Source organism: Bos mutus, chromosome 22, assembly GCF_027580195.1.
Source record: "Bos mutus isolate GX-2022 chromosome 22, NWIPB_WYAK_1.1, whole genome shotgun sequence".
NCBI classification, from domain to species: Eukaryota; Metazoa; Chordata; class Mammalia; order Artiodactyla; family Bovidae; genus Bos; species Bos mutus.
In genome coordinates, this window is record NC_091638.1 from 50,447,340 (window position 1) to 50,460,203 (window position 12,864).

General features: G+C 40.1%; 1 protein-coding gene across 2 annotated transcripts in view; it reads right to left on the bottom strand.

Moving 5' to 3' along the window:
* RBM6 (RNA binding motif protein 6) overlaps nt 1-12,864 on the bottom strand; it is an 89,739-nt gene that overhangs the window by 76,386 nt on the left and 489 nt on the right. The window contains exon 2 of one of the 2 annotated variants that reach the window (XM_070359902.1): nt 12,653-12,824. The exons of the other annotated variant lie outside the window; for it this stretch is intronic. The gene's annotated coding sequence lies outside the window, so the exon portion shown is untranslated. The remainder of the gene's footprint in view (nt 1-12,652; nt 12,825-12,864) is intronic. 2 annotated transcript variants of the gene reach the window in all.

Sequence of the window (12,864 nt, forward strand, 5' to 3'; positions counted from 1 at the left end):
CACACTCCTCCAGAACATAAAGAAGGACTCTGGTTTCTTGGAAACCAACCAGTGGGTTTGGGAAAGCCTCCCCATTGTAGGTCAGCAGCCTTTAAGGTTAGAAACCATGATGTCAGATGACTCTTTTCGAGCTTCCTCTGCCTTTGATTCATGATCAATAAAAAATTCTTGGCAAACACTTTGATTCGAGTCCATCCTGCACAGGTCCAAGAAATCGACCTCTAGCAGCATAATATCAAAACCTGGGGCCATCCCTCTTAAATCATGACCTAAGTTCCAAACGCCAACAAAGCAGAACTGGGGGTCCCATTCCATTAGTTTTAGCTGTGGTCTACAGCAGGCCTGTTTCTGCTTTAAGCACTCTAATTTTTCCAAAGTAAATGCTTTGGGGCAAACAGGACACTCAGCTATAGCATCAAGGGGTCACGACAGGCAGGAATTGGTGGGAGCATCTACCCAACTAAGATCCAACTATGAGTTTTTAAACAGCAGCAACTTTAATGTGCTCTTTTGGAGCTAGAATTAGTGGCTGCTGGAAGCACCCTTGCCCCCTATCCCCTCCAAATTCTCATTAAAAAAAAAAAAATTAAACGTATTCGTTTCAGTTATAGGGCCTTGAAAAGACTGCTCCTCAACTGTGATAGTGGTTTTTCAGGCTTCCTCTCCAGAACCATGCTTTGCCTACCATCATACCACATTCAAAAGTTAAAATTGAAAGTGGATCTACATAAATGTAGAAGCTAAACTATAATGCTTCTAAAAGAAAACATAGGGAATTCCCTGGCAGTCCAATGGTTAAGACTTGGCACTTTCACTGAGGTAGCTAGCCCAAGGTCAATCCCTGATTGAGGAACAAAGATGTTAAAAGCCAAATGGCCAAGCAAAAAAACAACAACAACAACCACTGAGATGGTATCAGCAAAGACTTCTATAAAGGAACCAGAAAGCATTAATCATAAAGAAAATATAAAAGTTAAAATCTGTTCTTCAAAAGACACTGAAAAATGAATAGGTAAACTACAGAACAGGGAGTAAATATTTGTAACACATGTCTGACAAATGCTCTCTATTATTAGTCATTAAGAAAACAGATTAAAACCACCGATACACACCCACTAGAACAGCTAAAATTAAAAAGACTTCCAAAATCAAATATACAAGGATTTCCAGCAATCAGAACTCATACACTACTCAAAAGACGGCAAAATGGTACAACCAATTTAGAAACTGGTCTGAGAAATACTACTTATGACCCAGCAATTGAACTTCTAAGTATCTGCTTAAGATACACGAAAACAAAAGACCGGTAGAAAAACGTTCACAACAACTTTACTCACAATAGCTTTAAAAAAAAGAGAGAGAACAACCCAAATATTCTTCATTGGGCGATGACATAAATGCTGTTTGGTGTCCGAAAGGGGATCCTCCCTAGGGTAGTGTATTTCACTTAGATATCAAATGAAAAGGTGACTTTTTGGTAAAATGAGAGAAGCATTAGTAAGAAAGCAAAGTGAAAGTCACTCAGTTGTGTCTGACTCTTTTCGACCCCATGGACTATATAGTCCGTGGAATTCTCCAGGCCAGAATATTGGAGTGGGTAGCCTTTCCCTCCTCCAGGGAATATTCCCAACCCAGGAATCAAACCAGGGTCTCCTGCATTGCAGGTGGATTCTTTACCAACTGAGCTACCAGAGAATCCCCATTAAGGGGAGGTGGAAATGAAGAATCAATAAAAACCTATTTTAAAAAAATTATTCTTAAAATTGTGAAATACATTTAAGTTTACCATTTTACAGTTAAGAGGGATTAAGTACATTTATGGTGTTTTGCAACTTTTATCCCCATCCATCCAAGCTTTTTTCATCTTGTAAAACCAAAACTCTGTACCCATTAAACAGTAACTCCCCACTTCTCTCTTAACCCAGTCCTTGGCAACCACCATTCCACTTTGTCTATATAGTTTTGACTACTCTAAGTACCTCTTAATTCTAGTGGAATTAAACAGTATTTCTTCTTTCATGACTGGCTTTTCTCACCTGGCATAATGTCTTCAAGGTTCATACATATTATAGCATGTATCGGAATTTCATTTCTTTTTAAGGCTGAATAATAATAATTCCAGTGTACACATATTATATTTTACCTACTTATCCACTGATATTTGGACTCTCCCATCTTTTGGATAATGTTAACAATGAGCTGCTGCTGCTGCTGCTGCTAAGTCGCTTCAGTCGTGTTCGACTCTGTGCGACCCCATAGACGGCAACCCACCAGGCCCCGCCGTCCCTGGGATTCTCCAGGCAAGAACACTGGAGTGGGTTGCCATTTCCTCCTCCAATGCGTGAAAGTGAAGTCGCTCAGTCGTGTCTGACTCTTAGCGACCCCATGGACTGCAGCCTACCAGGCTCCTCCATCCATGGGATTTTCCAGGCAAGAGTACTGGAGTGGGGTGCCATTGCCTTCTCCTAACAATAAGCATGCACATACAAATATCTGAGATCAGTTCTTCTGGAGATATATACACTCACAAGTAGAACTGGTGGATCATATGGCAATTCTAGTTTTAATTTTCAAGGAACCACCATACTGTTTTCCACAGCAGCTACATCATTTTACCTTCCCACCAACAGTGCGCAAATGGTTCTGTTATGGACTGAATTGTGCCCCCCACAGCTTCAAGCCCTAACTCCCAATGTGACTGTATTTGGAGACGTGGCCTTTGAGGAGGTAATTAAGGTTGACAGAGGCCACAAGGGTGGGGCCCCAATTCAACAGGACTGGTGTCAGTGGAAGAGACACCAAAAAATGCATGCACAGGACAGGGAAAAGCTAATGTGAGGACATGGCCAGGAGAGGGCCATCTGCAAGTCAAGGAGAGAGGCCCCACCAAAACCTAACCCTACTCATGCCCTGATCTTAGACGTCAGTCTCCAAACTGCAGGAAAATAATTTTCCGTTGTTTAAGCCACCTAGTCTGGTATTTTGTTATGGCAACCCTAGCAGAATGATACAAGTTCCAGTTCATCCACATCCTCACCAACACTTACTACTCTGTTTTTTTTGTATTTTAGTAACAGCCATTCTGGAGAAGGAAATGGCAACCCACTCCAGTATTCTTGCCTGGAGAATCCCATGGACGGAGGAGCCTGGCGGGTTACAGTCCATGGGGTCACAAAAGTCGGACGCGACTCAACTGAACTGAACTGAACAGCCATTCTAATGGGTGTGAAGTGGTATCTCACTGTGGTTTTGATTTGCATTTCCCTTATCATTAATGATGCTGAGCATCTTTTCACGTACTTATTAGCCATTTTACATCCTCTTTGGGAGAAATGTCTATTCAAGTCCTTTGCCTATTTTTTGATACAGGTTATTCGTTGCTGTTGTTGAGTTTAGGAGTTTTCTACATATTCTAATTATTAATCCCTTACCAGGCATGTGATTTGCAAGTATCTTCTCCCATTTTGTGAGTTGCCTTTTACCTTGTTGACAGTATTCTTTGAACACAGAACTTTTTAATTTTAATGAAGTCCAATTTGCCTATTTTTCCTTTTGCTAACTGTGCCCTTGGTGTCATATCCTTTAAAAGATCATTATCAAATCCAACATATAAAGCTTTCCCCTTCAGTTTTCTTCTAAGAGTTTTAGAGTTATAGCTCTTACATTCAACAGCAACATCCATTCTTAAGAACAGCATTTGTTGAAGGCAAAGTTCTGCATATTGATTTGTTTAAAAATATACAAGCCCACAATCTTCCTGGAATGTTTTTGTGTACGAAGGTTAAAGACTAGTCTGAAGACTCTACCCTTACCTTGTTCTATCACTATCATTTAACTATTATTTTTTTTGAATATTTGGCTGCATCAGGTCTTAGTTGCAGCACAGGCTCAGTTGCTCTGTGGAATGTGGGGTCTTAGTTCCCTGACCAGGAACTGAATCCACGTCCCCGGCAGTGCAAGGCAGATTCAAAACCACTGCTACTGACACAGTAGCAAAGTCCCTTAACTCCTTTTTTGACCTATATTATCACTCTCAGTCAGTTCAGTCGCTCAGTCGTGTCCGACTCTTTGCAACCCCATGAATCGCAGCACGCCAGGCCTCCCTGTCCATCACCAACTCCCGGAGTTCACTCAAACTCACGCCCATTAAGTCGGTGATGCCATCCAGCCATCTCATCCTCTGTCGTCCCCTTCTCCTCCTGCCCCCAACCCCTCCCAGCATCGGAGTCTTTTCCAATGAGTCAACTCTTCGCATGAAGTGGCCAAAGGACTGGAGTTTCAGCTTTAGCATCATTCCTTCCAAAGAAATCCCAGGGCTGATCTCCTTCAGAATGGACTGGTTGGATCTCCTTGCAGTCCAAGGGACTCTCAAGAGTCTTCTCCAACACCACAGTTCAAAAGCATCAATTCTTCCGCGCTCAGCTTTCTTCACAGTCCAACTCTCACATCCATACATGACTACTGGAAAAACCATAGTTTTGACTAGACGGACCTTTGTTGGTAAAGTAATGTCTCTACTTTATAATATGCTATCTGCTTTTGTTCATAAGCATACTCCAGTCTCTCTCATATAAAAACACCCCCCCCAATACAAAACCTTTAAACATCAGTTGACTAAATAAATGAATGTCCACCAAATATGCTAACTAGGCTCTATTACGTTCCCTAGCACTGTTCATGATGCTGTCCCTGGGTGCGATGGACTATACTGAATGTGTGTGTCTCTTCAAAATTCATGTTTAAGTCCTAATCTCTGACTTGATGGTAACTGAAGATAGGGCCTTTAGGAGGTAATTAGGTCATGAGGGTAGAGCCCTTAGGAAAGGGGTTAATGCTCTTCTAAGAAGGAATAAAAGAGAGTGCTCTCTCTCTGTACCATGTGAGGATACAGCAAGAAAGCAGCTGTCTGCAAACCAAAAGGATCTCACCAGGAACCAAACTATCTGGCACCTTAATCTGAAACTGCCCTGTCTCTGGAAATGTGAAAAATAAAGTTGTTATTAAGTCACACAATCTACGGTATTTTGTTTTAGCAGTCCAAGCTAAGACACTGGCCAATCTTGTCCATTCCCAATTTAATCACTATCACTACCATCTCTACGATTATAATTTCCACATCTCCATCACTAGCTTAGACTTTCCCATGAAATCCAAATGTCTGCCAGAAATGGCCACTTGGCCATCCTACAGGGATCTCAAGCTCATGCATAAATTAGACTTCACTACTGTTAGGACATTTAAACACTTCATTAGAGCCACTTTTTCTTATGAAGAGAAATTTTCCAGATTTTAAATATTCTTATATCCTCACCCCTTACATCAGCAAATTACAGTCAGGTTCCTAGTTTAAAAGTGAATTTTATAAGATAGCAAAGTAAGTTTTATAAGATAGCACAGTGTGGCGGTGAAGGGACAGGAGTGCAGTCTCTGGACCTACTGTGCTGGTGGGGTTCACAGCTCGACTGCTGGAAGGGAAATCATGGCTCGGCCACAAGGTACGTCCTTGAGCAGGTGATTTAACTTAATGCCAAATCCGGAATAAAGATAATGTCTACTTCATAGTTATCAGGATAAAATGACAATGCAAATTCACTAGAGCAGTGCCTGATAAATAAATTGCTCAGTAAATGTTAGTACTATTTTAAGAGTTTATTTCAAAAATCATTGGGGCTTAGAATGTTCCCACTGATGCAGACTCATTTGGCTAAATGACTGATATTAAGGTTTGATTTGCCATAGATTTAAATGCAGACATTTTCCATAAATAAAATCATCAGTTCCAAGATTTTGTCAACTATATATTTAAAGCACACATGCAATATATTATGCCAGAAAATACATCCTTTGCAGCCATCTAGACAGAAGTGTTAAGATGTCAACTTATAAATGGACAAAGTGGCAAACAATTTTTTCAAAATTTTAGGAGTGAAAAATTTTTAATCCTTTTAGATGGTTCAAGAGAATTTCAAGACCACTGGCCTAAGTGAATGTGTTTTAAAGTCAGACTGCCTGGGTTTGAATTCAAACTCCGGCTTTTGGGAATTCCCAGATGGCCCAATGGTTAGGACTCTATGCTTCCAATACTGAGACTATAGCTTCAATCCCTGGTCAGGTAACTAAGATTCCGCATGCCTCTCAGCACAGTCGAGGGGGGAAAAAAAGGAAGAAAAAATTCCAGCTATGTATCTTTGGTAAGTTATATTTAAATTCTATATACCTCAATGCTCTCCTCCTACACAATGGGAATAATAGTGGTACCTACTTCATATGATTACTATAAGGAGTAAATGAGATCGTGTATAAGAAGAAGTATATTGATAGCAACATTATTATTATGAATAATAGCCAAACACTGAAAAGAATCCAAATGTCCATCAACAGGCAGATGGATAAACAAATGTGATATACTCCTAAAAGGAAATGCAACATGGAAGAACCTCAAAAAAATTATAAGTAAAAGAAGCCAGATATCCCAATTGTATGAAGTTACATAAAAACATAAAACTACAGAGGCAGAAAGCAGATTAGTGGATGCTAGGACTTGCAGTTAGAGTGGGGAGTGGAGATTAACAACAAACAGAAACTAGGGAATGTTTTGAGGTGTTGGAAACATTCTAAGTCTGAATTATGGTGATGACTGCATCAAACTGAACAGCTACAGTCAGTGAATTTTATGATATATAAGTCATGCCTCCAAAAATTTTTTTGAAAAATTTTAAAGCAACAATGTACTAAATATTATTATTACTGCTACTATGCTCAGGTGTTTAAAATCACAGTCACATTAAGCTGGAAAGGACCTTTCTGAGTATGTCTACCTCTATTCTCTGAAACAATAATAAAGGCAAGAATAGTTAAGTACTGACTCTGCCACAGTTATGTATTTTACATGGGTTCTCTCATTTAATAATCACAGGTCCTCCATGGGGTAAATTTTGTTATAATCCCCACTTCACAGACTCCGAAAATGAGACTTAAATAGTTTGAGAGGCTTGTCCCAAAACAATATAACTAATATGAGGAAAAGCAAACTCAAGACCATCTGATTTCAAAGTCCATCCTAAAATTCATATGAAATTTCATAGGTCTCTGAATAGCCTTGAAAAAGAACATAACTGGAGGACACTGACTTCCCAATTTCAAACTTACTCTAAATTTACAGTAATCAAAACAGTGTGGTATTGGTGTAAGGACATACAGAACAATGAACTAGAGATCCCAGAAATAAATTCCCACATACATGGTCAAGTTATTTTCAACAAGGGTCCCAAGACCATTCAAAGGAGAAAAGACAGCCTTTTCAACAACTGCTCATAGGGAAACTGGAAATCCACACGCAAAAGAATGAAGCGCGACCCTTGCCCACCACCATACACAAAAGCTATCCCAAATAGGGTTTAAAGACCTAAACCTAAAATTTAAAACTCTAAAACTCAGAAGAAAACAAACCAGAAGCTTCAGGCATTGGATTTGGCAGTGATCTCTTGGATACGACATCAAAAGCAGAGTCAACAAAAAAAATACACAAACTGGAATTCATCAAAATTAGAAATGTCTATGTTTCAAAGAACACCATTAAGAGAATAAAAAGGCAACTCATGAATGGGAGAAAATATTTGCAAACCACATATCTGATAAGGGATTAATATCCAGAATATACAGAAAACTAAAACTCAACAACAAAAGACAACCTGATTCAAAAATGAGGAAAGGACTTGAATACACATTTCTTCAAAGACACACAAATGGCCAATAAACACATAAAAAGACTCTCAACATCATTAACAATTAGAGAAATGTAAATCAAAATTACAAGATAACCACTTTATACCCATTAAGATGGCTATCAAAACAAAACCAAATGAACCTAACAGAAGCTAGTGAGGATGTGAAGAGATGTGAACCCTGTGCATTGCTGTCAGGCATGTACAATGTATGCAGCCACTGCGTAAAGCATACAGCAGTTCCTCAAAAATTTAGGACAGAATTATCACACGATCCAACAATTCCAATTCTTTTGGGTATAAACCCAAAAGAAATGAGAACAGAGACTTAAGTAGATATGTGCACCCCTCCATGTTCATTGTTGCATTATTTACAACAGCTAAAAGGTGGAAGGTGGAAACAACCCAGTACCTATCAACAGATGAGAAGACCATGTAATATATACACACAATGAAATACTGTTCAGCCTCAGAAAGGAATGCAATTCTGACAGATATAACATGGATGAGCCTTGGAGATATTCTGCTAAGTAAAATAAGCTAGTCATGAAAGGACAAATATTGTATAATTTATGGTTCTATGTATATGGGGTACTTCAGTTCAGTCCAGTCGCTCAGTCGTGTCCGACTCTTCGTGACCCCATGAATCGCAGCACGCTAAGCCTCCCTGTTCATCACCATCTCCCGAAGTTCACTCAAACTCATGTCCATCGAGTCAGTGATGCCATCCAGCCATCTCATCCTCTGTCATCCCCTTTTCCTCCTGCCCCCAATCTCTCCCAGCATCAGAGTCTTTTCCAATGAGTCAACTCTTCGCATGAGGTGGCCAAAGTACTGGAGTTTCAGCTTTAGCATCATTCCTTCCAAAGAACATCCAGGACTGATCTCCTTTAGAATGGACTGGTTGGATCTCCTTGCAGTCCAAGGGACTCTCAACAGTCTTCTCCAACACCACAGTTCAAAAGCATCGATTCTTCGGCACTCAGCTTTCTTCACAGTCCAACTCTCACATCTATACATGACTACTGGAAAAACCATAGCCTTGACTAGACGGACCTTTGTCGGCAAAGTAATGTCTCTGCTTTTGAATGTGCTATCTAGGTTGGTCATAACTTTCCTTCCTAGGAGTAAGCGTCTTTTAATTTCCTGGCTGCAATCACCATCTGCAGTGATTTTGGAGCCCCCCAAAATAAAGTCTGACACTGTTTCCACTGTTTCCCCATCTATTTCCCATGAAGTGATGGGATCAGATGCCATGATCTTAGTTTTCTGAATGTTGAGTTTTAAGCCAACTTTTTCACTCTCCACTTTCACTTTCATCAAGAGGCTTTTTAGCTCCTCTTCACTTTCTGCCATAAGAGTGGTGTTTTCTGCATATCTGAGGTTATTGATATTTCTCCCGGCAATCTTGATTCCAGCTTGTGCTTCTTCCAGCCCAGCGTTTCTCATGATGTACTCTGCATATAGGTTCAATAAGGAGGGTGACAATAAACAGCCTTGATGTACTCCTTTTCCTATTTGGAACCAGTCTGTTGTTCCATGTCCAGTTCTAACTGTTGCTTCCTGACCTGTATATAGGTTTCTCAAGAGGCAGGTCAGGTGGCCTGGTATTCCCATCTCTTTCAGAATTTTCCACAGTTTATTGTGATCCACACAGTCAAAGGCTTTGGCATAGTCAATAAAGCAGAAATAGATGTTTTTCTGGAACTCTCTTGCTTTTTCCATGATCCACCGGATGTTGGCAATTTGATCTCTGGTTCCTCTGCCTTTCCTAAAACCAGCTTGAACATCTGGAAGTTCACGGTTCACGTATTGCTGAAGCCTGGCTGGGAGAATTTTGAGGATTACTTTACTAGCGTGTGAGATGAGTGCAATGGTGCGGTAGTTTGAGCATTCTTTGGCATTGCCTTTCTTTGGGATTGGAATGAAACTGACCTTTTCCAGTCCTGTGACCACTGCTGAGTTTTCCAAATTTGCTGGCATATTGAGTGCAGCACTTTCACAGCATCATCTTTCAGGATTTGGAATAGCTCAACTGGAATTCCATCACCTCCACTAGCTTTGTTCGTAGTGATGCTTTCTAAGGCCCACTTGACTTCACATTCCAGGATGTCTGGCTCTAGGTCAGTGATCACACCATCATGATTATCTGGGTCATGAAGATCTTTTTTGTACAGTTCTTCTGTATATTCTTGCCATCTCTTCTTAATATCTTCTGCTTCTCTTAGGTCCATACCATTTCTGGTCCTTTATCGAGTCCATCTTCGCATGAAATGTTCCCTTGGTATCTCTGATTTTCTTGAAGAGATATCTAGTCTTTCCCATTCTGTTGTTTTCCTCTATTTCTTTGCATTGATTGCTGAGGAAGGCTTTCTTATCTCTCCTTGCTATTCTTTGGTACTCTGCATTCAGATGCTTATATCTTTCCTTTTCTCCTTTGCTTTTCGCTTCTTAGGACAGGCAAATTCAGAGAGACGGAAAGTAGGATGGTGGTTGCCAGGGGAAGGGGTGGGGAGAATGAGAAGCTATTGTTTAATGGGCACAGAGGTTCAGTCTGAGAAGACAAAAACATTCTGAAGCTGGATGGTAATGATGGTTGCACAACAATGTGAAGGTACTTAATACCACTGACATGAACATTTTAAAATGGTCAAAATGGCTAAGAAAAAGGGAGGCAGAAGGAAGAGATGGAGGGACTACTTCACACCCATTCAGGTGGTTACTGTACAAAAAAACTCAGAAAGTAACAAGTGTTGGGATGTGGAGAAATCGGACCCCTTGCGTATTACTGGTGGGAACATAAAATGATGCAACTGCTGTGGAATACAGTATGGTGGGTACTCAAAAAGCTATACACAGAATTATCTTATGACCCAATTCTGGGCATATACACAAAGATACTGAAAGCAGGGGCATGAAGAGATATTTGTATACCCATGTTCACAGCAGCATTGTTTACAATCGCCAACGGTGGAAACCCAACTGTCCAGCAAGTGAACAGGTAAGTAAAACGTAGCCTATACATAGCAACTGAGTATTGTTCAGCCTTAAAAGGGAATGTAGATGTCAATTACATCTCAATTTTTTTTAATTACAAAAAAAAGGAATGAAGTTTGGATACACACTACAACATGAATGAACCTTAAAAACATTATTTTACCTGAAAAAAGTCAGACATGAAAGGATAATTATTGTATGATTCCACTTACATAGGGTACCCAGAACAGGCAAATTCAGAGAGACAGAATACAGATTAGAGGTTACCAGGAACTAGAGGGAAGGAGTAAGGGAGTTACCTGCTTAATGGTTAGAGTTTCTGTTTAAGGTGATGAAAAAGTTTTAGAAATAGATGTGGTGATGGTTTCATTACATTGTGAATGTAATTCATGCACTGAATTATATGTGAATTTTACATACAGAAATGGCTTAAATGGAAAATTTCATTACAATATATGCAACAAAATATATTTATCACAACTTTGTAAAAAAAAAAAAAAGTACTGTAATACATGAAAAAACATCGAATTAGACACCTTAAATGGGTGAAATGTATGGTGTGTGAATTTTATCTCAACAAAACATTTTTTAATTTTTTGGCTGCACCACATGGCATGTGGACTCTCAGTTCCCAGACCAGGGATGGAACCTGCACCCCCTGCACTGGAAGCATAGAGTCCTAACCACTGAACTGCCAGGGAAGTGACAAAAATTTTTTTTAAAGTAACAGTGGTGGCTAACACTCAGTGAACACTTTCCTCACACCAGGCACCGTCCTAAAAGGATTACGTAAACCTCACAACAACCTTCAAAGTGGCTGCATTTCTTAACCTCATTTCACACATGAGAAAACTGAAGTTAGGTAATTTATCCAATGTTGCTCAGTTAATGGAGGAGTCAACAGTTCAAATCCTATCAATTTCTAGAGCTCCTACAGTTCCTATCACAGTGTGATAGGAAGGTTATAAAAGGTACCCAACAGATGCCCCCTAAGTGAGTGAAATGAACAACTACTGTGGAAGTCTAGCAGAAAGTCTATTCTAAGCAAGATGACTCCATGATTTATGATCTTTAAAAATTTCAGAATTTTCCAACAGTTTTTTAATCTTTTACAATTTTGAGTTAGATTATTAACACATTATTTTATGTATTTAAACACTGGCAGAAGAGTATAACCTTGCCCATGTATCTTCAATAAGACAGGAGCATTCACTTTGTAACCTCTCCATTGACAATTCTCCTATGAAAGGCTACAAAAAACTAGGCTCCCAAAGGCAACAAAAGTAAACCCAATTCTGGTAACAATTAAATGAAGAGGAATGCTACAGATGTCCAAAAACAGCCTATCCTAAACAGCCTATTCTATGGGCTAGGTACCTGGTTAGATACTAATTAACCAGGCAAGGTTCAGGTGCAATTTTTGTGTGTTTCACTAAAATGGTAACATACCATTAGACACTGCTTGTCCTACCCTCACTTATCAGTTCTTGAAACCTCTCCCTACAGTCCTCACAAGTCTGCTGATGTTGACATTATTAAACCATTCACAGTGGCGGCACTACTCAACAGGAAGTTGAAAGCTAACAAACCGAGGGCAGGATCCAGAGTTCAGAAAAATGAACCAGGGTGACCGGGAGCATCAGAGTCTACTAAACTCCACCTAGATCCCGCAACTCTGATGTTCACAAGCATACCTGGAATGTGCAAAAAATACAATTACCCTTACAGTTTACCCTACAAAACAAGACCCTTTCCTTTATTAAAAAAAAAAAAAAATGCACGCCCAGAGTTAAGCCCGGTAGCACAAGATCAATTCTAAAGTTAAGAGAAAAACAGACTTACTGATACACCACTAAAAGGAATCTAAAGAGTGCATAATACGAGGAAATAACCCTGTCCTCCCACATTCGCCCAACTGGCACAGGACCCACCAGACCACTCCCCGGGATCCAGGTTCTACAGCCCGGCGCGCTGGACTCCGCGCTCTCGCGCCCTGTTGTCCGGCCGAGCCCACTCCGGTCTGTCCAGGTCTGAGGGCGAAGCTACGTGCTAAGCACAAGAAAAACTCCCTTTCGAGCGATGCCTCACAACTGGATCAGATTCCTGCAAATGCAGGGGAAAAAAAGGAGGAAGAAAGGGCCGC